Genomic DNA, 26,975 nt, shown 5'->3' with positions numbered 1-26,975 from the left:
ATAATTCCAGGACAAACACCTCCCCACGCTGCCTTTAGGGTGCTTGCAGAACAAAGTCTACGGGGTTAACTCCATGCAATTTCCCTAACACTGGCCTTTACAAACAGCACCAGAGGTCATGTGCAGTCATGCCCAAGCTTTCCAGAACATTCTTCCTGCAGCAGCAGCCAACCGTCCCACCCATTCACCCCCCAGAGAAAGGACACTCCCTCCCACCCAGGATTGAGCAAAATCAGGCAAGAGGCCCAATTTTCTACAGGAAGGTGGCTAGCGACCTACAGTTAATGGTTCCCAGCGGGGAAGTGGGAGCTTGCTCAGAGCTATAGTGGGGACAATAGCAGGACATGGGTTTGGTGTGGCCTCAGATACTGGGTCCTTTGCTCCTTCCTCATATCCAGTCTGCAGCAAAACTTTGCCCCTATTTAAGACAGGCAGATAACAGTCAGCTCAATCCCCTCACCCCCAAAGCACAGAGCTGACCACATTCCCACTACAGGTCACACAGTGCTCTGCCTCTCTCAGGAGGGCTAAACAGCCCGCCTAGGGAAGAGGGGCCATGAAAGAGAGTCCTTATGGCCTGTACCAGAGGGCTCCCTTGCAAGGGGGGAAGACTTTCTAAAGCGCACAGCACTGGCTGATCTCTGCCCTCACTGAAACCAATCGAAGTTTTCCCTCTGCACCCAGAGCACCAGAGAGCGAGCAAGAGAGAGCCTATCACACATTTCTGCACCTCAGGCCCAGCTCTCTGTGGAGGAGCAGGGGAGACTCTTGAGGCTGGCTGCTGGGACTCGGGGGTGCAGACTGGCAGGATGCAAAGATGCTGACCCTACAGCAAGAAGCAGCAATAATGGCATCTGTGCAGTCAGAGGGAAGGGACAGCAACAATGCTGGGCCCTGGCCTCCTGCTCGCCCCAGCTATGCCTGAGCTGAGCTGTGATCTTCACAGTGAGAACATCTGTCTCCGGATCAGGGAGCTCAGTGGGTAGAGCGGTCACCTTCCACCTCCACCTAGGGTGACCAGATGTCCCGATTTTGGGGTCTTTTTCTTATATAGGCTTCTATTACCCCCCACCCCATGCCAATTTTTCACACTTGCTGTCTGGTCACCCTGCTGCACAACCAAGAGGCTGTCCAGGCGAGGTGCCCTGTGTGTACAGCACCCAGAGCAATGGCGGCCCAGGCCTAGCTGGGGGAGTTGGGGCCAGGGCCAGGCTGGTGGAGATGAATCCTTGCCAGTGAATGTAATGGCATCCTGGGTCCTTGCCCTCCTACTGCTGGTTCACAGCAGGGGCGGCAAGGTCACCTCAGCAACAGGTACAACCCCAGACACTGGCTTGGTGCGAGCTGAGCTGGTGGGTGGTGTTAACACTCTGGGCTCTCACCTGCAGCCCAGAGTTCCCCTGTGCTCTTCATTTCCCTTTCCCTTTCCCTGGCCTGGGCATTAGCGCTACAAACACACTTACTGTCCAGACCCCTGGGCTCCTCTTTGCCTCACCACCATGGAGCTCTCCCCAGGCCCAGCCCCCTGCTGCCCTTAGTCCAGCGTTCCCCTCCAGCTGCAGCTTGGCACAGCCAGCAGCTGAACGCTGACTGCGGTGAGTGGGGAAGGCAGCTAGCCCCTTGCCAGGCAGCTGCCCCTCCTCCAGGGCTTGCACTGATTCCAAGAGACTCACCAAGGCTGGTATGAGGAAAGCCCAGAGCAGACAGTGACTCACGCCAGGCAGTAGGGATCATGTACGGATGCTGCGTCAGGGCAGCCCTCGGCTTGGGATCCCCATTGTCGGGCAAACGCAGACACAGCAGCTGAGCCCCAGGCGGGGAACAGCCTCGTTAACCCCCAGCACGGCTCCAAGCCTTGCCAATGGCTGACACTGCACATGGGAGGAACCAAAAGCGGCCACAGAAATAGCTCTGGGCTCCATAGCACCTGGGAAACTATGGCCTGACTGGCACAGGCTGAACAGGAATCAAGCCCCTGGATGCTCTGAGCCAGTGCCCAGCCCCATACTGCATCTCTGTTATGATACCCAGAGAGCCCTTACTCAGCCCCTAGTGCCATATGCTCTATTACCTTGAGATCCCGTCCCCCTGCTGGCCAGCTGCAGCGAGGGTAGAGACCAGCTGTCAGGGCTGTGGGGAGTGGGAGTGCAGGGGGTGGTGCCTCCTTTCCCCCCCCCATCACTAGGGTGCCCCTGATGGCAGTAATGCTATGGGACAGAACAAAGCAGGGAGCCCCCAGTGCTCTCCCTGCCTGCCCATCCTTCAGGCAGTCCCCAGCACACTGTGAGGCCACACACCTGAGACAAAGAGGCGTGGAGCTACCCTGCATGCCAGGTTTGCAGGTGTAGGGGCAGTGAGGCAGAGTCAGCGATCCAGGAACCCCAGCCCTAGCACAGGAGGGTCTTGGACTCCTTGAGCTCCCAGATGGGGCAGCTCCAGCATTGCCTGGTACAGGGCACGGCAGGGCAGGGCAGGGCAGGGCACGGCAGAACCTCCCAGCACTGCAGCTTCTCCAGAGCAGGGGGTGGGCAGCCCTGTTCCAGAAGGATGGTGACCACAATGGGGAGGCTGTGAATGAAAGGGGAAGTGTCTCAGTGCTCCAGCAGGATGTTAGAGACCTTGGGGCAGGTGGGCAAATTCAATAGGGAGGCTATTCCCTGCTCTCTATGATGCTCTGAAGCAGATGGTATTGGCTCCGACAGGAGATCGGGCTGATGGGACAGTGACCTGCTCTGATACAGCACCTCACATCTTCCGGGCTGGGCTTAGATGTCACTTGGCAGCAGAGTCTATCAGAGGGGAAACAAAGGCCTTGGCTACACTAGGGCTTTACAGCCCTGCAACTTTCTCGCTCACAGGTGTGAAAAAACACCCCCCTGAGCTCAGCAAGTTACAGCGCTGTAAAGCGCCAATGTAAACAGTGCCCCAGCGCTGGGAGCGCAGCTCCCAGAGCTGTAAGCTAATCCCCATGGGGAAGTGGAGCACCTGCTGCACTGGGAGAGCTCTCTCCCAGCACTGGCGCCGCAACCACACTCACACCTCAAAGCGCTGTCGTGGAAGCACTGTACAGCTGCAAGTGTAGCCATACCCAGAGTGACCTCGTCAAAGGTCAGTGAGCAGAGGAAGCGGGGAGAGCCACAAGGCCAGGACAGAGATGGCCGAGAAGGGAGTTGCGGAATCTCTGCTTTGCCTCAGGGGCTCGTTGGGACATGCTCCAGGAATGTCTGCAGAGCACTTCCCAGCCCCTGGAGCTCCCCCAGCAGGGCTACCTCATCCGCTTGCTCTGCTGAAAGCAGGCCCCGCAGGAGAGTCACACCCTCCCAGAATGAAGGATTCACTCCAGCTGGAGCCAGCTTAGAATAGGGGGAGAGCCACTCCAGAAAAGACCCTAGATTCACAAACCGGCTGCTCCCCAAGGCAGCCTGCCGTACGCTAGGGGAGAGCGAGAGAATGCAAGTCATGTGCCCAGGGCCTGGCAATGAGGGCACAGGCTGTGGGCCTAAGGGCTCAGAGCTGCACCCAGTGGGAAGGGAAGAATCCCCTAGACATCCGTAAGGGTCGCTCCTTGCACTGCGCTGCAGGACAAAGCAAAGGGCCTGCAATTAGCCTCACAGTCATAGCTCTTCCCTGCTCCATTGGTAAAGCTCTCACGCTAAGAACTGCCAGCTAAGCCAAGTGCCCCGCATGAAGAACACTCTCCTATCCCTGAAGCATGGTGGGGAGACTGCATGGCTGCTGTGTGTCACTCCCCAGCAGTGTGCCTCAGCCCAGCTGGAGCACAGGCACGCTCCTCTCCGGCCATGAGTGCATCATGATCTAAGCCAGCGGTCGGCAACCTTTCAGAAGTGGTGTGCCGAGTCTTCATTTATTCACTGTAATTTAAGGTGTCGCGTGCCAGTAATACATTTTAACGTTTTCAGAAGGTCTCTTTTTATGTCTATAATATATAACTAAACTATCGTATGTAAAGTAAATAAGATTTTCAAAATGTTTAAGAAGCTTCATTTAAAATTAAATTAAAATGCAGAGCCCCCCGGACCGGTGGCCAGGACCTGGACAGTGTGAGTACCACTGAAAATCTGCTTGTGTGCCGCCTTCGGCACACATGCCATAAGTTGCCTACCCCTGATCTAAGCCAAGGAAAGAGACACCCCATAATGCAATAGAGGCTACTGCCAGGAAGCAGCCACAGAGCGTGCATTCTAGCACATGACACACCGCCCCTTGGAAGTGATGCACCTGGCACTGTCAGTAGCCTGTTGCCAAGCATCTGGGGGTCTGAACCGGCATTTTCCCTCTCACCTTCTCCCAAGAAGCCTTTCTGGTCTATTTCAGCTACTAACCAAGCCAATGCAACATGCTAGGAGCTGCTTTCTCCCGCTGAGAATCAAGGCCAGCGCTCTGCTGATGCATTTCTGTGCCTGGGGCCCATGCTGGATAAGAGGGCTCTGTGCAGCATTCAGGGCTGGGGGAGTATTAAGCCCACTGGGGCACTTCCTGGCAGGCCCAACCCCCATGGGGCCCTTGGCCATTCCCTCACCAGCCCACACTTCCCAGGGGGGCTGGAAGCTGCTGCAAAGCAGCTTTTCCTCTCATAAACTGTTGAGTCTGGAGTTCCAAAGGCAGCCAAACTGACATCCCAGACAGGCGAAACATTGGCCTGTGGCTCCAGGCCAGCTTCTCCCTGAACACCTAAAGAACCTCCTGCAGGCCTCACTGCCCAGGCCCTCCTCTCCCCCGGAAGATGTTTACTGCGCTCAGCACTGAGAGCTATAAAACAAGGAGCCTAGCCCAACCAGCTCAAGTTCAGTGTTGGCCTGGGTTGGCCAAAGACGCAGGGCCCCCACTCTGCTCTCTGGGGAGGAAAGACTAGCAGGAGGGACAGCACTGATGGCAATAGTTAGGGGGCTGCTTCTGTGTGTCGGAGGGTGCTTCAGGCCTCCATCCGTAATGATGGAAATGGGAGCCATGACCAGGAATCGTGGGCCTGGTTCCACTGCTGTGCAGCTGCTGGAGTCTTTCCCACCTGTGCTGAGTGAGGGCTGGATGCTGCCGTGCTGATCTGGGCATGTTTTACACCCACTCTGCCTAAACCGGGTGCCAGGCAGGGCTAAGCAGGCCTACAACCCTCTGGGCTGCACTAACAGTGATGTGGGGTAGCTACAGGTCAGATGGAGAAGCAAAGTGAAAACCCAACTCTTTGGGAGCCGACATTTCCCAGGACACATCAGCTGCTGCTGGAGGTCAGCAAACCTGGGGCTGCCAGGAGCACAGGCCCATTGAAGCATTTAGCTACTAGATTCCCGTTGCAAGTGCTTACACTGTGCGGGCACTTGAAAGGAACAATAATAAGAGAGTCTTCCGAGCCCTATCCACTGCCAGGAATCAGCATGCAGGGGAATGAACTCAGGTGACAGCACCACAGGGGTGCCGCAAGGTGCTGCCAGCGTGTTCCTGGGAAATACTGACCCTTTGCCAGCTGGGTGGGCAGACACAATCCAGCACTGACCGCTGCTGCTGAATCATGGGAGACAGGGAGGGGGCATGTTGTCAATAACCTAGTCCCAGGTTTGGACCTTAGCGTCCAATATATGAGGGTTAGCTTGAAAACCTCCAAGCTTAGTTACCAGCTTGGACCTGGTACTGCTGCCACCACCCAAAAAATTAGAGTGTTTTGGGGCACTCTGGTCCCCCCAAAACCTTCCCTGGGGACCCCAAGACCCAAATCCCTTGAGTCTCACAACAAAGGGAAATAAACCTTTTCCCTCCCCCCCCCTCCAGGTGTTCCTGGAGAGAGACACCGAAGCAAGCTCCTTGAATCTAAACAGAGGGATTCCACCCTCCCCGTTCCCACCTGACTTCTTCCTCCCACCAATTCCCTGGTGAGTACAGACTCAATTCCCTGGAGTTCCCCAGTAAAGAAAAACTCCAACAGGTCTTAAAAAGAAAGCTTTATATAAAAAGAAAGAAAAATACATAAAAATGGTCTCTCTGTATTAAGGTGACAAATACAGGGTCAATTGCTTAAAAGAATATTGAATAAACAGCCTTATTCAAAAAGAATACAATTCAAAGCACTCCAGCAACTATAGACATGTAAATACAAAAGAAAAACAATAACCCTTATTGTTTTTATGATCTCTGTACTCACAACTTGGAAACAGAAGATTAGAAAGCAGGAAATAGAAATCACGTCTCAAAGCTGAGAGAGATTCAGGCAGACAGAAGACAAAGAACTCAGACACAAACTTCCCTCCACCCAGAGTTGAAAAAAATCCTGTTTCCTGATTGGTCCTCTGGTCAGGTGCTTCAGGTTACTTTTTTTTCAGGTGAAAGAGACATTAACCCTTAGCTATCTGTTTATGACACATGTAAATGAGGGTTCCCCCCTATCCCCAAGCAGAGCAAACATTCTCCCCGTGCCAGGTAACAGATCTAGAGTACAGAGGCGGCTCCAGGCACCAGTGCCCCAAGCGCGTGCCTGGGGCGGCAAGCCATGGGGAACGGCCTCGGGGCCGCTGTGAGGGCGGCAGTCAGGCGGCTTTCAGCAGCACGCCTGCAGGAGGTCTGCTGGTCCCGCAGCTTCTGTGGCAATTTGGCAGCGGGGACACCAAAGGCGCAGCACCAGTGAAAGCTGCCTGACTGCCGTGCTTGGGGCGGCAAAATCTATAGAGCCACCCCTGCTTGAGTGAGTCAGTTGGGAGTCTGCATCAAGGACCTGGCAAGTGCTTGAGGCTGGGGTCCCAGCTCAGAACAGCTGGGTTGCTCTCCGCCGTTGTTCGGATCTCTCAGAAGCTCTGCCAGCCAGCAAGGGGGAGAGGAGCCAGCGCTTGGCAAAGGCCTGGCAGAGCAAGAATAGAAACAGGGATTGTTTGGGCAGGTGCTTCCCAAATCTCCCTTCCAAAGAATCCAGCAGTGAGAACCCCACTAACAGCCTGTGCTAGGCAGGGTTTGTGCCTGGCTCTGGGCACCTCCCATTTAGCAGGCTCCAGCAGCCAGTATCCTCTCCTGCCTTGGCTGCGAACCTCAATCCAGTCCTGTGGTCAGAGCTTGCCAGCCCCTCAGAGCATGTGGGGAGAGGGAACGGAGGGTGGACTCACATACCTGTGCTGGGTGCTGCCAGACCTCCCTCTCACTTGTCAGGAGCCTCCCTTCTCCTTCCCTTGAGCCTGGAAATGCTCCTTCCTCCGTCCTGGCCTGACTGCAGCCAGCACAGCACAGGGAGTTGGGGGCTGTTTGGGCAGATGTTTGGGTCTCCTAGGTAACAAGCCATCTTTACTGGAAACATCCAGGCCTGGCACCGCGCTGTTTCTGCCAAGCAAGCTGTGCCCTTCCACTGCAACAGCAGGGTCTGCAGACTGGCCCCTCCTCAGCCTGGATTCAAAGCACAGATGGGTTGGAGCGCACACGTGGGGCGGCCGTGCTCTTTCGTGCAAATGCATGTGTCTTTGGTTCTCGTGCTTGTTTGTTTGTGGATGCGAGCATGGATTAGCGCACAACCCCCCCCCCACCCGCGGGGGGCAGGGGGTTAGTATGTGGGGCTGTGCCCAGGGTACATGCACTGAACAGTGTGTGTGTGTGTGTGCACGTGTGTGACTGTGCGCACGAGGCAGGTTGTTGTGGGGGGCTGCTGGGAGGGGCCTGTTTGCTGCTCAGGGTGGATTCCATGCAGGGCCCCCGCGCTCCGAGGAGAGCTCTGCCTTTCTACCCTCTGCTGAGCTCAAGCATAGCATGGACCCTGATTCAGGGCAGAAGAGCAAGGTGCAGGCATCTCAGAAGCCAGCTGGAGAGGCCAGGGCTTTCATTCAAGGAGCCAGGACAAGCAGAGGTCACTGGTGCTGTTGTAACCAGTTTGGGTTCATACTCTAGGCTCCCTGCCAGGAACTGCCCGACACACCAGCTCCTGAGGAGAGGCTCCCTGGGCAACCAGCTCCCTCACTCCCCTGGCCTGAGAGGAGGGACCAGCACAGCATGAGAATGCAGGCAGCGAGGACAGGCAGGTTCGGTGGGTTCCTGCAGCAGGAAGCGATGAAAGGCAGCCCAAGAGTCAGGGACATGGGTAGTGCCAGTGCAGGCTGTAACTCCCCTGGGGACAGTGGGCCATGCTGCAGTCGTGTCAGGCCTCCCCTCAGTCCGTCTTCCAACTAGACAGGGAGGGACCACCCACGCAGCTGAGCACCGCGAGGCTCATCCCAGAGGAATCTGCCGTATCAACAAAGCGTTCAGGGAAACTCTCCTCCCCCGGCCTGCTCCCCTGCCCCTGCGGCACCTCGGCAGGACAAGCACCACGGTGCACACTCTGTTTTGTTTTCAGCAGCTGTTCCTGTGGAAAGCGTCTTGCTCAACAAAGCAGCTAGAGGAAGGCTGGTGGCAGGAGAAGGGACACTCACAGCATAACAAGCACAGCCTTTGTCTGCTTTCTATCAGGCTGAGGACCCCAAAGCACAGCACTCCCTGAGTGGGGCTGGAGGGCAGCAGTGCTGCGAAAGAGGCGGGGCTGATAGCACTGCAGCTGGCGTCGGAACAGATACAGCATGAGTGGCAGCAAGGCAGGCTCCACTCCATGATGCACCATGCCAAGATGGGCTCAGCCCTGTCCTGGAGAGGCCCCCCCCCCAGGGGAAGCAGCAGTCATCTCCATGCCTCTTTCAATCCTTTGTTGCTCAGCTGAGACTGCCTACAATGGGGCCCATTGGTGCCAGCACTGGGATATGGACACCTGCCCAATGCCCATTCTGGACCGATCCACCCACTCCTTTCACACAAGTTGCCAGACAGCCTCACTGGCGGGGCACTGCAGACGGGGAACAGAAACATGAGGGGATTCCTCTGAGCCATTCAGCTCCCTCAACAAGGCACCCAGGCAAAGTGGCCATGAGGAGGTCAGACAGCACCTCCCGTTGCTACCCCAAGACAGGCTAGAGAAGACTGTCCGCCCTAGGGAGCAGTAGGGGGCTGCTGTGCACTGAGAGGGATCCATACCCCAGGACTGGAAGGGCCAGTGTTTCGCCGGGGCGTCCAGGCCGGCACCAGCAATGCTAATGCCCCCATCTGCAAGTGGAGGGAGTAAGGGTACATCAAGAGGCTATTTGAACAGCTGCCCCAGCTATCGAGCATCCACTGGCAATCCTGCCTCACAAGCCATTGGGCAGAAGAGCGACTGATCCCCTTTGCTTAGCAGCAGGTACCTAACTAGCCTCTGTTGCTGCTGGATCCGCACACTCAGGCCCTGTCCAGAGAGACACAGGTTAGAAACTGCACAGCTCCGCCTCTAATTACCGATGAGCTGCGAGAGGGATACGTTCTGTACCAGACAGGGGCGGCTCACCAGGTGGATCAGACCCACGGCAGCTCTGCAGGGAAGGTGCAGCGGGCTCGGCTGGCCCAGATAATATGACTAACCATACTTATCAGACCATAAAAGGGAAACTCTTGCCTCTAAAAGGCAGCTTAATTAGCAGCCTTGAGGGCACTTTGGCACTGCTTGAATTAAAGCTGAACAGACAAACCCTGTCTCTCGAGGCAAGCATGCTCTACAGACCTGTTTTATAGGCAGCAGAGGGTGCCAAGTCGCTGGCTGCTGTCCCATGGCACAGGCATGTCTAGTGCAGGCTGAACGGCTCTGTGCTAGTCCTTGTATCTCACTGGCTGCCATGCAGGGAAATGAACTGCAGGAAACCAAGAGCTTGGGAACTGACTGTGAGTGGGGTGAGCAGGGTGGGACAGGCCTCATGGCCATTAAGTCAGCTGAACTGCTGTGGGGTTTGTTCAGGGACTTAGGGGGCAGCAAGGAGATTAAGTTCTTGGGCGAATGTTAGTGCTTATAAAAATGAGGGTGTGACAGTGCTAGCTGGAGTCAGGCACAGCACACGGCTCTGCTGGCGCCCCTTGCTCCTGGGCTGATGCACCACCACCATTCTAGGTCCCGCATACCTCGGCTGATGTCCCTCGGTCCTGCTGCTGTTCTGCTCCCAGAACTCTCCTTGTGCAGAGACCTGCAACACTCTGCAATCGGGCCATGCTTTATGGATGTGAACAGCCTCAAGGGTTAGGCTGAGCCCCCACCCCCCAAACTCATTGCACACAAGGCGAAATGCAGACTGGAAATGAGGTTTCTGGCCTTTGTGGTGAGCCTTTTACATATGGGACATGCTTTGTAAGTACCCATCTCATCTGGTGGCAGCTGTGCTCAGGATTAACCCACTAGCCTCTCAGCAACAGCACTGCATATCTGGTGTGTCATCTCGTTCAAAGACTCAACCTGTGTGGCTCTCACGCAAGAGCTCTCCCACCAGGGACAGCACAGAGGGGCTGCAAGGAAACAGGCTGGAGGAGCAAAAGGGAGAGGAGTTCTCTCCGGACCCTGAAGCCAGGAAAACATGAATGAATCCAGATGTGACCGCAGACAAGCACCAAAGTGCTCATTCATTCAGACTTGTGTAGGCTGCAGCTTAGTATCTGCAGAGCGTGACTCAACATGCCTCCTGGCTGAGGCAGGGGCCAGTGTCCGATTCAGCAGCTGGGTCAGGGAGCTGGATCTGACAATGCCGTCCCAAGAATTGTGTTCCTTCCAGCCCTGTGTAGCCTGATCACCACTCACGCTGTACAACCCAGCCCAGCCCACTGATAGCAAACCTCAGACCACGGCCACCTGGTGCACCTCTGCAGGACCCTGAGCAATGAGCATGGTGGGTGTGGGTGAGACACACTGGCCCCTCCCCAGGCCATGGCTCAGCTGTAGGCAGGAGTAAGGGCAGCTGTTTAGGTCAATAGCCAGAAGAAGGCCTGCTCCCTCCTGGCTATCCCAGGCAGGGCCTGGCAGGGAAGTGACAACCACCACCTTACCTTCCATTAGTGGCTTATGTCTCAAAGGATCCCAGAGCTGTTCCAGGTTGCTCCCATCAACACACACACGAAGGAGATACACACTACCAGGACCTGACAGCCCGGGTCAGTGTCCCAGGAATCCACTTCTGTCACACAGGCTCAGGTGGGGCTCAGGCCTGAGGGCAGTGGGTTAAGGCCCCCTCGGGAGCCTGGGAGTATAGGGGGTGATGCCAGCTTGCCCTTCCTCTCAGGTTGACTGCGCTTATCTCAGAATGTTGGCCATGGGGGGAAGGGCAGGGTAAGGAAAGCCCTCGAGAGTCAATAATGGACTTTGCAGTGAGACCTGGGTTGGTGCATTGGGTCCTACCCCATCCCCAGAGCCACAGGGAGACATCAACCTCTCATGCTCCAGAGCAGCGCAGAGGAGGGAGGTGACCGGAGCTGCTGTCACCTGGTAGAGCAGTTACACAGGAGTGTTGGGGTCTGGCTCAGCACTGCATGGGGAGGTCAGGTTGCCGATGGAGGTAGTGTGCAGGATGGGATGGCCTTGAGACACTCAAGCCTTTCCTTTTGCGTGTGCACCAAGATGTGGCGAGACACCCCTTTAGATGACTCACCATGTGTGCATCGCTGCAGTTCCACCTCGCCCCAGGCTTTCTGTGGGGGCCACAGGCAAGAGCTCCAGCAAACCAGCCAAAAGGAAGTCTCTCCCCAGCTGAGCCAGTAGCTGAGTTCAGCCCAGCCCCAGGGCGCTGGAGGCAGGTCTTACACCCACCAGTTGCAGGGAGAGGGGGCTGAAATACAAAGCAAGCAAATATAGTTGATTGAGAAAGCAGGCAGCCCATGAAGCTGGGGAGGAGCAGCTCTTCCCCTTGGTGCTGAGGATCTGGCCCAGGAGATTGATGGCCTAAGTGCTTGGCAGTGGAGCTGTGAGGATCTCTTTGAACATGTGTGCAGGGGGGAGGAGAGGACTCTGCATCTGGGTTAACTCCAGTGCCAGATCTGGATTTCCCTGCTTTTGAAAGCTGCAAGCGACAGGTCAGTTCCTTGCTTGGTTTTCATGGCCTAAGCTAAGTCTAAAGAGTAACGTCCGCCTCCCACTACCTCCAGGATGCCGCACAGGGCCCTGGCCCATCTGGTTATCCTCTGAGTGAGATTGCAGAATTGCACGCCCATGCCTTGAAGGCTGCTCTGCCTAGGTTTAAGATTCCTGCCTGCCCACACAGCCCTGCAGCACCCCCCGCCCCCCACACTGCTCACAGCTCCAAGGAATCACCACAGCGCCAGAGCATGGGAGCTTGAGCATGACTTAGAGGAGTGGAGAAACGCTGGTTAGGGCAGTTCTGAGGCAGGGCCCATGGGCATCACATTGTGCCCTTCGCCAATGCCCGAGCTGTTGGGTAAAAACCGAAGTGGCCTTTAGAAGCAGCTGGCACCGGTGGGAAAGCAAAGGGGCTCCTCACTAGGCAGCTCTCACCGTGCCCCACTGAACAGGGCTGGAAAGAGCTGTTCCCCGTTCTGCTTCACAATTCATTCTCCAGCCCGGTCTGGGGAGGGAGAGTACTAGGAGCTGCCATGGACCACGAGGTGCTGAGCAGTGGTGTGCTTGGAACAGACGTGCAACAAGCAGATCTCGCTCTAAGCCCTGCTGGCAGGCATGGGGGGAGGGGAAGGTGCTCCAGGACTCCTGCTCCACCCCCTGGATCTTGTGGGAAGAGTAACACAGCAACAAGGAAAGGAAGTGAGGGAGTGGTGGAGAGGTGTTAATGAATGGATGGAATTGAATGAAGGGAGAAGCTGCCCTCCTAGGTTTAAACTGGCTCAGCGGCCATTCATTCTGCACCGAGAAGGAAAGGAGAGCAGAGAGCTGAGCCTGGGAATCTGGAGCCATGGCCCATGCGCTGCTAGTGTCTGTGCTTTACTAGCTGCTTGGCTTGCTGGGGCAGTAATGATTCCTACTGTGATTTATGATGATCTTATTCAGGACCTGGGTATTTTCCCCCAGGACCATGGCACCAGGCAGCTTTCCAGATGCCAGAACACACGCCTGGTGCATTCCCATGTTGGAACGGGAGGCCAGTTACTACCATTCATATTTATAGCTTTCAGGAGCCAGTGCCACCTCTGCTGCTCCTGCACTAACTCCATACTTGCCAAGTTACAGAGGTAGTGGCACTGGCTGCCCACCGCCAGCCTCCTCTGGCAGCAGAATGCCAGGGGGTGGGAAGGAGAGCAGTCCCATGACCTCATTTCTGTAGCACCTGCCCTTTGGGGATGTTCACAGCATTTGATGAGGGATTGAAATAACAAAGTTTGTCATAATTTACAAACAAACCCTTCCAACCTTTCTGGTGCAGAGCCTGGAGCCCAGTAGCCAGAGCAGCCCTGTACTCCCACACAAACAGGAAGAGAGGGGGAAGGGGTAAATGAATGTAGGCCTGCTCCCCTACAGAAGTTCTCCGGCTAGGTGCCCCAAGGTGGGATGGGTCATGCCCTCACTGCTAACTAGCATGCAGCACCTAGGATTTCGTCACACATGCTGATGGCAGGCCGTGTGTTAGAGGGGCTAGCTGCCTTCTTTTGTTTAGCCTCCTAGGGAATTCTGGGTAACCTAGACTCTGTAAACCCAGAGACCAGAGGCACTGGTGCCTCCTGCTAGTCTACAAACCCCCAGTCAGCAACAGCTTTCCAGAAGAGTTGACAGATCTGTGTGACATGAAAAATTCACACAATTCACGCACTTAAACATCCATAGACACTACCTCCAGTATTAGCTCCCACTCTCCAATTGCCTCAGTCCTGACCTCTGGGGACCAGAAAGGGCATTCACTCTCCACAACTCATCGAAGTCAGGCACTTCCGCACAGTCTGCCAAGGTGATGGCCAGTTACTACCAGCAGTGTTGGCTTTGTGATGAGGAAGCCTCCAAACCACCAACTTATCTCACAGGCTAGCAAAACCGCCATGAGATGGTTCTGGCTCTGGACCACTACTAGCTTGGGCTGGATTAGCACTGGCCTACTAGGGTGAAAAGTACCATATATCTCATTCCAAGATCAGCCACGCCCCCACCCTCCCTTATGTTACTGATTTACAGAGCTGTGTTGAACAGTTCAGTGTTATCACATTGTAACTGCTCAATGATGTACCTGCTACTCCTGCAAACATATTTCATGATACACATTGTGGATCCAGCAATCCAATAAAATCACCTCAGGACACATTGCAGTTTATGGGGAAAGCCCCATTTTTAACAAAGGTAGATTCTAGTTTAACCCCAATAGCTTAGAATGTGTTCTTCAGCACTAGGCACCTGTTAGTACAGAGAATTGAGAGCTCCCAGGTACTAATGTCATTGCAAGTCATAATTTACATACATTAACCAGAGACTATGATGACAGGCACTTTAGAAAGTAGCTTAATGGTGAGCATGAGGAGCATGCACTCACATGGATCTGAACAGGACAGCCATTGTGCAACATTTTAACAATAGGGCACTTGATCTGAGATGGGCAGGGCCACAGCCAATGTTAGCATACCCCCAGAATGCAGCGTACCCAGTAGGAACCTTCAGGGAAGAGGGTATTTTTAAAAGTCCCAAGGAGAGGACGACTAACAAACTGGTCAAAGATCAAACCCAGAAGAAGGATGCTCTGATGGTAGAACAATGAGGTCTCTGCCAGAGATTTGCTGCAGCCATTTTGTAGATGGGACAAAGAAGGCACATCGATGGTGCATGCTTCTTTGCAGCAAAGCTGCTTTTCCATCCATAAATAGAGTCCTGCATTTTCACATCACTAACTTGCCTATCAACACATGATATTGGGAAATAGCAGGATCCCCACCCATGAATCCAGCTGGTTTTCGTTACAGCAGTAGTCATTTCATACATCAGCAACTTATATAACCCCTCACCAGAACCCAAGATAAAGCTTTTATGGTCATTATGCAATCAAAGCAGCTGAAGTACTGGGCAAAGGTGGCAGAGAACCAACCCCTCAAGTTTCCCAGGGAAGTCTGTCTCTCTTGCTCCCACCAAATGAGACACGAGTACATAGCAGCAAGCACAGCCACCCATAGTACTGTAGTGATGGGACCCAGGTGGTGTTTAAGGGGATTTATGAAGTTGGCATGACAAGGCATGTCCCAAGTGTTCTGCCTTCGGAGGCTGGTTCTTCTGTTGATCCTTCAGCTTTTTGGAGGGGTGCCCATGCAAGAAGAAAGGACAAAATAAACACCCGCCTTGCCCCACCAGGGTGAATCTCTGTCTGCCTATCACCATGAAAACCCCTCCCATATACATCTCAATCCAAGATGACCTCATACCACCACAACACAGACAGAGTGCATCACCCCACACAACTGTTTTTCCAGCAGCATATCTGAGTGCTTGGCTGGGGTGTGGGCTTTGGAGAGTTGTTTTTCTGCTTTTGGGAAGTGGCTGGCAAATGAAGCACCATGGCATCCACTTTGGCTGGCACAATTTTTGGCCCCTTCTTACTTCTGCTCAGTGGAGGAACTTGAGTGAGTCCTTCATTCTAACAGCCATAAGACAGCTGGAACAGCACGGGGTGCTAGACCACGTCCTAGGACCATACAGTCAGACCAGCCCAACACTGCCTTCCTTGGCCGAAGGTAATGCTGAATGGTGGCTACATGGCTTGTGTTACGGTGTGATGCTGTCCCCCATAATGCTTTATGGGAATATGACATAACTGGAATATGTTTTGTGCTGCTTGTGCCACGTAACATATCTCTGTAAAGGTTATGATCTACTATATCTAGTCACTCCATTTGTACACATATATCATTTTGTACTTGAGGTTAAGAATATTGGCTGTATTCTTGCTTGATTTCTAAGTAGCTTTGTGAGGCATTTGGTCAGCTTCTTTAGGAACCTACTGACTGCTATACTTACCTACATGCCTCCAGCTTCCATCCAGGACACACCACACGATCCATCGTCTACAGCCGAGCTCTAAGATACAAGCGCATTTGCTCCAATCCCTCAGACAGAGACAAACACCTACAAGATCTCTATTAAGCATTCTTAAAACTACAATACCCACCTGCTGAAGTGAAGAAACAGATTGACAGAGCCAGAAGAGTACCCAGAAGTCACCTACTACAAGACAGGCCCAACAAAGAAAATAACAGAACGCCACTAGCCATTACCTTCAGCCACCAACTAAAACCTCTCCAGCACATCATCAAAGATTGACAACCTATCCTGAAAGATGATCCCTCACTCTCACAGATCTTGGAAGACAGACTTGTCCTCGCTTACAGACAGTCCTGCAACCTGAAGCAAATACTCACCAGTAACCATGCACCACAGAACAAAAACACTAACCCAGGAACATATCCTTGCAACAAAGCCCGATGCCTACTCTGTCCACATATCTATTCAAGTGACACCATCATAGGACCTAATCACATCAGCCACAACATCAGGGGCTCATTCACCTGCACATCTACCAATGTGATATATGCCATCATGTGCCAGCAATGCCCCTCTGCCATGTACATTGGCCAAACCAGACAGTCTCTACACAAAAGAATAAATGGACACAAATCTCACATCAGGAAACATAACATTCAAAAACCAGTAGGAGAACACTTCAGCCTCTCTGGTGATTCAGTAACAGATTTAAAGGTGGCAATTTTGCAACAGAAAAGCTTCAAAAACAGACTCCAAAGAGAAACTGCTGAACTTGAATTGATATGCAAACTAGATGCTTTCAACTTGGGCTTAAGTGGAGACTGGGAATGGCTGAGCCATTACACACATTGAATCTATTTCCCCCATGTTAAGTATCCTCACAGCATCTTGTCAAACTGTCTTAAATGGGCTGTCTTGATTATCACTACAAAAGTTTTTTTTTCTCCTGCTGACATCAGTTCATCTTAATTAATTAGCCTCTTAGAGTTGGTTGGGCAACTCCCACCTTTTCATGTTCTCTGTATGTATATATATATATATCCTCACTATATATTCCATTCTATGTGTCCAATGAAGTGGGCTGTAGCCCACAAAAGCTTATGCTCAAATAATTTTGTTAGTTTCTAAGGTGCCACAAGTATTCCTGTTCTTCTTTAGAAAGAATTTGCGAGGTTAAATACCCGATCAGGAAGCACTTGGGGAACAATGCATCTTGGAATGCTCCAGTCCACATAAGAAGTCTTCCTGGAGACATACAAGATACCGTGTAGACAGTGGCTTCTACCTGTAAAGACTGAGTCATGCATAGACATGTGACTTGCCCAGGTGACTCCAGAACTCCAACTTGGAGCTGGACTTTGCACAGGAGTGAGGGGGTTTCCACCCACAAGAGAGAGTCTATTTAAACCCCTGGGAGACCCCTCCATTTTGTCTTCACCCGGCTAAAGAGGGAACCTCTCCACCCCCACGGGATACTTGAAAAAAACTGGAACAAAGGACAGTAACTACAGAGGGTGTGAGCGATTGCTGGACCCAGGTAAAAGGAGATTAGTCTGTATAAGGGAGCATTCTGGAATGGGTGAGGATCTTATCTGTATTCAGTTTGATTAGATTAGATTAGACATAGATTTGCGCATTTTATTTTATTTTGCTTGGTGACTTACTTTGTTCTGTCTGTTACTACTTGGAACCACTTAGATCCTACTTTCTGTATTTAATAAAATCACTTTTTACTTATTAATTAACTCAGTATGTATTAATACCTAGGGGAGCAAATAACTGTACCTCTCTCTCTATCAGTGTTATAGAGGGCAAACAATTTATGAGTTTACCCTGTATAAGCTTTATACAGAGTAAAACTGATTTGTTTGGGTTTAGACCCCACTGGGAGTTGGGCAGCTGAGTGTTAAAGACAGGAACACTTCTGTGAGCTGCTTTCAGGTAAACCTGCAGCTTTGGAGCAAGTAATTCAGACCCTGGGTCTTTGTCGGAGCAGATGGGAGTGTCTGGCTCAGCAAGACAGGGTGCTGGAGTCCCAAGCTGGCAGGGAAAGCAGGGGACAGACGTAGTCTTGGCACCTCAACTGGCAGTTCCCAGGGGGTTTCTGTGATCCAACCCATCACAGCTCGCAACACAAATTCACACCCAGACAGGATTTCTAAGCTGGGGCATGAACTTGGGCCTCTTTCAATGTCATAGCTAACACAGGAGAGGAACAGCTTCTCCTGCATATCTGAACCTCTTGATGTAGGATCCAAGATCTCCATCGTTCCCTAAAGCAGCAGACAAACCCCTGCCTTCAGAAAACAAGGGCCACTGACTAACTCGCATGAGACTCCTCCCGGCCTGAGCTAGAGTTGCTTTGCTGAGGTTTTCTCGACACTACAGTTTTTAGCGACACAGCTGTGTCGCTAAAAGTCACAGTATAAATGCTGTTTGTCGGCACTTTTGCCAACAAAATACTTCCACTCCATATGTGCGGGATTCGTGTTGTTGACAAGAGAGCACTCCTGCCAACAACAAGCCATTTACACTGCCACTTGCCATGGCACAACTTTTGCCTCTTTTGGGGAGGGCAAGGGGGGTGTGGAGTTAAACATCTGCAAATGTCTAAAGTTTTGCCATGGCAAATGTCAGTGTAAACGGCTTGTCGTCGGCAGGAGTGCTCTCCTGTCAACAACATGAACCCCAGAAACCCAGCTGCCAGCTTCAGACATCAGGTCTCTAGTAGAAATTTATCGCTTATGCTCCTGGCCCTTTAAGCAGCTGCATGCACCAGACTGCACTGGGAGATGTTTATATTACAATGTCACAACAGCCCTGCCAAGTTCCACATCTGGAATATCAGTACACAAAGTTAGGAAAAGCAGGTCTGGGAGTCACAGCATCCCCAGGAGTGTCTTCTGCCCTGCAGTCCCCAGTGCCCCAGGGTTAAGTGCATTAATACTAGTGCCATGTGAATTCCAGAAAGTTGGGTTATGCATCAAAAGAGGCAGATATTTAGTGAGAGCTTAGCAGATGCTTTGGTCTTAGCAGTCACTCAAGAACCAGCACGCTGGAGATCACTGACCCTTCTTGGATTTGTCGAGGCCGAACATCTCTGGGGACAAGCTGCTCCTGTGGACCTTGTGTCATTTCTACTTCCACTTGAAGGCAGGCAAGTTAAGAGGCATTCTGAAAACACTAACTGACCCAGCTTCCATGCATGTAAGGAAGGCTGGGTTTTATTTCCTATAACCCTGCTCCCTTCACCCTTTAACTGCTGCAGGAGCTTCCCCTTTGCCAGTATTCGACAATTCAGTACTTCACTTATCTATGCAATAGCAGCATCCCAAATCAGTGTTTTGTGAGTGGACCATGCCTCCTGACCTCTCCTTCTGACCTTTAACCTCTGCTGAAAAATGATCTTGATTGTGGTTGCCTGGCAAGGAACCAGACAAAAATCCTTCAGGGATTTGAAGCAAAATCTTCCATAATAAACAACCTCATGCTCACACTGTGACTAGAGCTGCTTATTATCCTATTACATCCTTGACAGAGGGAAAGGATGCTGCTTCTTGTATCAGTTGAGCTACCAGGCTGCAACTGCTGAGGTTAAGGAGTGAAGTCTGTTAAATCCTAGCCAAGCCAAGCGGAACAGTAGCCACTCTTCCCATTGGTCAGTAACACACCCTGCACTGTCTGAACAGAGCCTTTGGGGGATCTGCCAGCTGCCCAAGTGAAGACTCTCACTTTGAAATATTCCGTTATGCCTGTCCCACTCAGGCCAGGATCCATAGCAATGTCTTGCCCTCTGTTCTGGACTACCATCTCCAACCTAGAATACCTTACTCCCTGCAGTGCCTCAGACAGGAAATGGCTGGCTGTGTCACTCTACCTGCAGGATGGGAAGAAAGCCTTCCCATCACTGCAGCACACACAGCATGGCTGTTTGCTCCTGGACCACCAGAAGGAACCCAGTACTAATCCAGCCAAAATTTGTGGCACTCCTAAGACATTGGGATTGCAGCTGTCAATTTTGACATGAAGGAATTGAATGTCACTTGAAGACATAAGGCTGCCACCTAAGAGAACCTCCCCCTCTAAGGACCAGCCTCCTGCACCAGCATGAGAGCAGGGATTGCCAAACAGCCCCATGGCCCAGGCCAGAGGCAGCATGCTGAGCCCCTGGGAAGGCATCACTCCTCCAGTGCCCCACTGGTTAAACTATGAATAGTTTTGATGGACCTCAAAGCAGAAGGTCCCCATCCAGGCATCCTCAGCTGAGAGAAAGATCTTAATGCTAAGCCTAGGGGGACGGGGGAGATAAGCTTAAGCAGAGAGGAAGAGAAACAAGGAATCTCTGTTGAGAGCACCTGAAGACGGGAGAAGAGCAATGGCAGAATTCTTAGAGCCCAGTATTATTACCTTCCCCAGCCAATAGTAAGTATTGAGGAAAGGCAGAGATTGAAACCAAATCTTGCCCTTGAGCTGCACGTTGCCCCATCCCAAATCAACTATACTAGGACAGTGGGTGGGGCTGCGGCATAGCTGGTGGTTTGGCTGGAGAAGACCCCTTCTCTACCCCCCTCTCTCTCTCCTCCAAACTACCTGACACACTACATCAGCATCTTTTCCTCCCTCACCACCCCCAAGGAGGACAGTTTCTGCTCCAAGGAAGTCTAGGAGACGGAAACTGTCCCTTACAGCCCTGAGCTCAGAAGCTGGGGACGCTCCCAAGACTAGCTCCAGCATTGATTTCTTGCCAGTTTTTGTAGTGCCTGGGAGAAGTGAGATTTAGTGATTCAGTGCATCAGGAGTTAGCAGAGCCTGCAGCTTCCAAGGAGTTAATGGGTCATATGGCACCTACAGCTCCATCTAGGTACTTAGATGGCCTTCAACACCAGAGTGCCTCAATCAATGCGTTTGTATCTTCAACACCCCTGAGTGGTAGCAACGTATAATCTCCATTGCACAGATAAGGAATGGAATCATAAGGTGCTTTAAGTAATTTGGCCAAGGTCACACAGGAAGCCTGTCTGAGCTAGAAAGTGAACCCAGTCTCCCATCCACTAGCCCAGGGATCGGCAACCTTTGGCACACGGCTAGCCAGGGTAAGCACTGTGGTGGGCTGGGCTGGTTTGTTTTACCTTCCATGGCTGCAGGTTCAGCCAATCGCAGCTCCCACTGGCCACGGTTTGCCGCTCCAGGCCAATGGGGGCTGTGAGAAGTGGCGGCCAGCACTTGGACCCACGCTGCTTCCCGCAGCCCCCATTGGCCTGGAGCGGCAAACTGCGGCCAAGGGGAGCCGTGATCGGCCGAACCTGAAGACGCGGCAGGTAAACAAACTGGCCCAGCCCACCAGGGTGCTAACCCTGGCAAGCTGCATGACAAAGGTTGCCGATCCCTGCACTAGCCCATCTTCCTCCCCACCCAGCTCACAGGACAGCATCATGTGACTGCAAAGGGGCTGACACTTTGCAGATGCGTTTTTGAGCTCAGCCATATTAAGGGAGTAGCTGCAATAAAGGTTGATCGACCAACAAGCCAGGTACATTTGAGTGGTAGCAACATGGGCTCCCCAGCCATATTGTTTCATGAGAGCTCTCTCCCACTGATTAGCTTTCCTCTTCGCTCCATTACTGGCCATGACCAGGCCCTCATCCAAACACCGCTGGCTCTGTGCCATGGCACCTTAGACTAGCCACACAAGACTCCAGAAGACTGTGGGATGGAGGGAGAGAGCGAGCACAGGGAGAAGTTGTTCCTTAAACCCTGTCCATATTGCAGTTAAGGCTGCTAATTCAGTTACAGTACTGTCCACGCTGCCACCTTGCGAACAGTTCACCGAGCATATGCATGACAGCCTTAGTCAGAACTGCTCTAAAGACCCCTCCTAGCGGAGTCTGAACATGTTTAAGCTTGCACAGCATAGACGAACTGTGCTCCCATTTTAAACCCTGTTCTTATGTGACGATATTGTAAATGTGCTAAACACTGGCCCCCTGTGGGCCCAATTCTCCTCACCCACCGCAGGCAGCAGGAGTGGCTCTCCCTTAGCAGCAGCAGGGGGAAGTTAGTAGAAAATAGAGAAACGGGCTCAGAGGATTAAGGCTCCTCTTCCAAAAGCTCTCCAGAATATGAGGGAAGCAAACTTCTGTCATTTGAACAGCAGCAGCTCTCTGCAGCTCCAGGGTTCCCCAAGGACAAGCACAGCTGTGCATCTCTGATTAGTGTCAACAGTAATTTCCAAGGGGGGATAATTGAGTTCAGGTAAGGCAATTACAGACAATTGGCTGCTATGGACCATCCCTTGGCAAGAGATGGGTATTCCAAATAGCCAGCTCTCACATATCAAAGGAGCTGCTTGTTCCAAAGGCAGATCCACCCTGCACATCCGAGGATCTGGTTCCCTGGTCTCCAGTGTTCACATGCTGTTCTATACACCCCTGGGTGGGAAGCACGGGCAGAGAATTCTGCACGCAATCCTGAATACCTCTGAATTTTCTCACTTCCTAGCAAAGCACAGCAATGAAGGAATTGATTTAGCGCATTGGTTCTCAGACTTATTTAATCAAACCCCCATTCTTTGTGTCTGTAGTCATTTACGCCCACCCCAAGAACATATACCACCACCCAGCTCTGAAGGCAGAACAGAGAGCAGTGGATGCTGGCTGGGTGCCCAGCTCTGAAGGCAGCACTGCCTCACTTTTGCGCTGCCACTGAAGGGAAGTAACGTGAAAAGTAAGATTTGTCAATATCACTTTCCACAGCAAACTTAGCGCTCCACTGCCATCCTTCTGTGCTGCTGTTGCCACTCCAGGGCTGACAACCCCCAGGTGAGGGACTGGGAGAGGACAGCCTGAGTGGAAGGGCTCCAGCTGTCCCCTTTAGTCCCTGCTTCCTGGGTGTGCATGGCCCTTCTGCACAAGCCCCCGCTGCCTGAGGCTGAGAGCCAGAGGTGTTTTTTGTAATATAAAGAGGGCAGCAGCTCCCTTGACACATTCCCAAGCCTCCCTGGGAGGCCCGTCCCATAGTTTGAGAAGGGCTGATTTACAGGTATTGTTCAGCTCAATCACCACCAAGGGGCATAGGGAAGAGAAGGCAACTGTGCACAGCTATGCAAAGGGCGTAAGGATCAAAAGAAGAGCCTTGTTTAGAGTGGAGGAAGGGGCTGTAACTAGGAGTAATGGGAGAAAATGGAGCAGGGAAAAAGTTTACACAGAGTATCAGAACAACATTAAGGGCAGTCTACACCGGCAATGCTAAAGCACTGCTGCGTGTGGTCGTGGCACAGCACTGGGGAAGAGCTCTCCCAGCACTCTAAAAAAAGCCACCTCAATGAGGGGCGTAACGCCCAGCGCTGGGCCACTGTTTACACTGGTGCTTTACAGCGCTGTAACTTGCTGCACTTGGGGGGGAGGAGGGGTTCACATCCCTGTGAGAAAGTTGCAGCGCTGTTAAATGCCAGTGTAGACAAGCCCTTAGCAGCATGGCCCAACAGACTGCAGAGTAATCTTCCAAGGCAAGTAGTTAAGTATCATTTAACTCAGTGAAAACTAGACGGGTCAAAGCCCTGCAGAACAATCCTGCATTGTCTGGGGGAGGGAACACAGATTCATTATGGCAGCCAGGCCCCCTCGAATTTCTCTGAAATGGCCCTGCTCCACAGAGTTCCTGCTCCTTTCTCTACTCCCTGCCACTGTCCCACACTAGCCCCTGGAACTTGGTAGGTGGGGGAAGGAGAGAGATGAGACTGTCTCATGCTTTCAAGATGCATTGGTTATGAGTTTCCAAATGTGGATTTTCTCAGATCAAGGCTGCCCTGATGGGGCAGCGCAGAGCAGTATTAGTAACAGGGACCCTGCCAAGTAGTTCAGAGTTTCATCTCCCCTGGCACAGAAGAATCCAGATGTCAAGTATATTGGGACCTGATTACTCAGCAACTCATTCTCAAGCCTCTTGTAAGAGTCTGAGCAAAAATCCATTGCAAGTCAGTAAGCGGAGGATTGAATTCCCATCACTATAGGCTCCCAATAGCAACCATCCCTGTGTTCTCTACCAGGCTGCTTCTGTCTAAAGGCTGCACATAAAGGGAAAAGGTGAGTTGTGCAGGGAGTAAATTCCTTTATTTTCTTTACAGCTGGTGGGCTGCTCAAGACACCATCAGCATTTCTAAAAGCCCTGATCTCCAAAGCATGCAGACCCTGGGGAACCTACAGACCAGGGGTCGGCAACCTTTCAGAAGTGGGGTGTTGAGTCTTCAGTTATTCACTCTGATTTAAGGTTTCATGTGCCAGTGATACATTTTAACGTTTTTAGAAGGTCTCTTTCTATAAGTCTATAATATAGAACTAAACTATTGTTGTATGTAAAGTAAATGAAGATTTTAAAATGTTTAAGAAGCTTCATTTAAAATTAAAATGAAAATGCAGAGCCCCCCAGACCGGTGGCCAGGACCTGGGCAGTGAGTGCAACTGAAAATCAGCTCACGCATGCCACAGGTTGCCTACCCCTGCTATAGACAAATACGGTTTAAATAATCCCAAACCAGCATCAAGAAGATTTCTACAAACACTAAAGCATCCCACAATTCAGACACTTCTGCACCAGGAGAGCACTGACAGCTGCCTGTGCTGTGGGACACTGGGCAGCAATCTATATGTGGGGGTTAGGCACTGCGGGCAGTTCCTTATTTGACAGATCTGATGAGGTGTTAAGATCTCTACATGGACTGAAAGCTTCAGAACGAACACACACACTAATGCCACAGTAACCAGGCAGATTTATACAGCTGTAGCCACTCATCAGCTTGACTCTGGCATAGCCCAGAACTCTTTAAAACATGGTCCTCTGAGTAATGGGGACATTTTCTTCTCTTATGCTGGAGCAGAAAAAAGAAACGGGAAGCATAGACTGGTAGAGAGGGTTAAAAGCTTGCCCCTCTCCCTGCAGGTAGTTCTTTCCAAAGCAGATAGCTCTAGTGAAGAGAAACTCTCTGCTCAGGAACTGCCATGTGAAGGGTTACATAAATGGATTCCCATTTGCCCACCTTACAGCTGTCCCCTTCTACCTTCCACCAACTACAAAGCTTGCTGACAGCATTAGACTCCACCAGCTTACCTGGCCTAGCTACAGGGCAGATGCAGTAAGGAAAGGCAACAAAGAGGATTAGGGTATAAGTGCAGCCATGAACAGAGGCGGAATTGTTCACTGGTCCCACCAGTTTCAGGCAAAAGCGAGCCTGTTATTAAGCTTTCCAGGCTTTAGGTGTGTGTCTTACAAGCTAGAACTTGCAATGGCAGTTTCAGTGCAACTTGCATCAAGAATATTTAACAGTTTCAAACATGCCTAATACATGCAATGAGTTTGGAAACACCAATTCTCACTAAGAATCTGGATTTGGCACAATTGGCTTGGCTGACTGGATTAGTCTTAAATTCTATGACTAACTCTTGAAAGATTTTACATTTTAAAATCCACTTGTCAGGGCAATATCTAGAAATTAAGTGAAAATCCAATGAATACTTATATCCACTGAACAAAACTTTAAATAAAAAACATGTTGCAGTTTAAGAACAGAGAAATGGTAAGCTAGCACCACCTTGTGGGAAGTATCTGCATTACCACTGTGCAAACCTTTTTGGCAAAAAGTGCATATTTGGGCCAACAAACATTTCACCCTGGTGTCGATGCTGATGTTTTTCAATTCACCAAATATTCTGAAGAGTTTCAGTTTCTATTTGATCTGAAACTAGTTTTATTTTTGGAACTCCCAGCAAACTAAAACAAACATTTCTTGGAACAGTTCTAATTTGCACCTCCATGTTGTACATTTTGGATCTGACCATACAATCAGCTTCCCAGATATCCTGTGAATTTCATGCCTGTGAAAGATGCTGGATTGACACCACAGGAGTTGTGTGGCTAGAGGAGACCAACCAGGTATTGTAAAGAGCAGGATAAGTTTCCTCCACTCTGCCCTGATTGCCCACCTCAACCCACAGACTCCAGGGATAAGATAGTTCAGTCTGCATGGCCCAGTCAGTTCTTGGCCTCTCAAACACTGTTAAAGATTGGACTGACTACTGGTGGTTTGTCTGATGGAGACACTTGTCTATTTGGTTTCTGTCTAGGTCCTAATCATTTCACACAGAACAAGGACATCACAACTTGTTACTGGTTGATCAATATTGACTTAGCCCGGATTTAACCATCAGCCTCGAGATGAAGAGTTCTGAACCCCATTCCCACGCCTCTGTGCCATTAGACACCCATTTTTCCCTCCTTTACTAGTAGGGCTAGTGCACAGAGGCCCCAGTCAGATCAGTGCCCCTGGTGCCAAACACGGCGCACGAGCAGTAACACAGTAGTGCTCCAGAGTTGTACCATGCTACTGTTGAACCACAGCAGAGTGCACATCATGTGCCAGTAGCATCCTGACAGCCTTCCTCCGATGAAAGAAGTACTTGTACATGGACTAGAAATGAGAGCTCTGAGCTGAAGTGGAGGTGGTATGTGTGCACACATTGGTAAGGCCACCCCACCTCCAAAAAGAATCTGAATGGACAGGAATGCTGGTGCACTCTTGGAAATAAGGTGGGAAGTGAGCTGAGAACATAGATCCAAATCACTCATTCTAGAGAAACAAGCCACAATTTCAACCTCTCGCCCAGGCCAAGCCGTCCGCTCATGTGATGCAGTTCATAGCTTAGGACTCATGTGTAGTGAAGCTTAGTGTGTCTGACACACAGGAAAGAGCAAAAGAAACTCGAATCAATACAGTTAACTTACATAGCACAGCACAAGGCTACCACTCTCCTTACACGAACTGCACAATTGGATGGCAGCTCCATCACTTTCCCTCCTGATCTTTGTGGCAGTTTAAATGCTGATGCTTGCTGGGTAGCAGCAGAGCAGATGAACTGCTTTCTGAAAGCAAAATTTTAGTCCAAGGTTGCCCCTTTACTCAGAACACCGAGAAAGAAAATACCAAGCAACCTCTTAGGTGAAGCCAGCTAATCGGTGCCATCAAAAAGGTGTCAGTGAGTAACAGTTCTGTTTACAGCCACTGTAAAGAGGCACAAGAAAGCTGTGTTGATGGAAGCGTGAAGCTTAGAGACATTTATCCTTCTGTTCTAGACTGGTGCCACAGAACAAGAGACCAGTGTCAAAGGTCTCTCTGCAGGCTATGGCAGCGAGTGAGCAGCACAAACAGAGTGCAATC

At 51.5% G+C, this 26,975-nt stretch overlaps 1 protein-coding gene across 2 annotated transcripts in view; it reads right to left on the bottom strand.

Moving 5' to 3' along the window:
• COL7A1 (collagen type VII alpha 1 chain) overlaps positions 1-7,176 on the bottom strand; it is a 92,047-nt gene extending 84,871 nt beyond the window's left edge. For both annotated transcript variants that reach the window (XR_004001358.1, XM_030570521.1), the window contains exon 1: positions 7,105-7,176. The gene's annotated coding sequence lies outside the window, so the exon portion shown is untranslated. The remainder of the gene's footprint in view (positions 1-7,104) is intronic.
• Between the last annotated feature and the right edge of the window lie 19,799 nt (positions 7,177-26,975).

The sequence above is a fragment of the Gopherus evgoodei genome, chromosome 7, assembly GCF_007399415.2.
Source record: "Gopherus evgoodei ecotype Sinaloan lineage chromosome 7, rGopEvg1_v1.p, whole genome shotgun sequence".
NCBI lineage: Eukaryota > Metazoa > Chordata > Testudines > Testudinidae > Gopherus > Gopherus evgoodei.
This window is presented reverse-complemented; position numbering and strand designations above follow the sequence as displayed.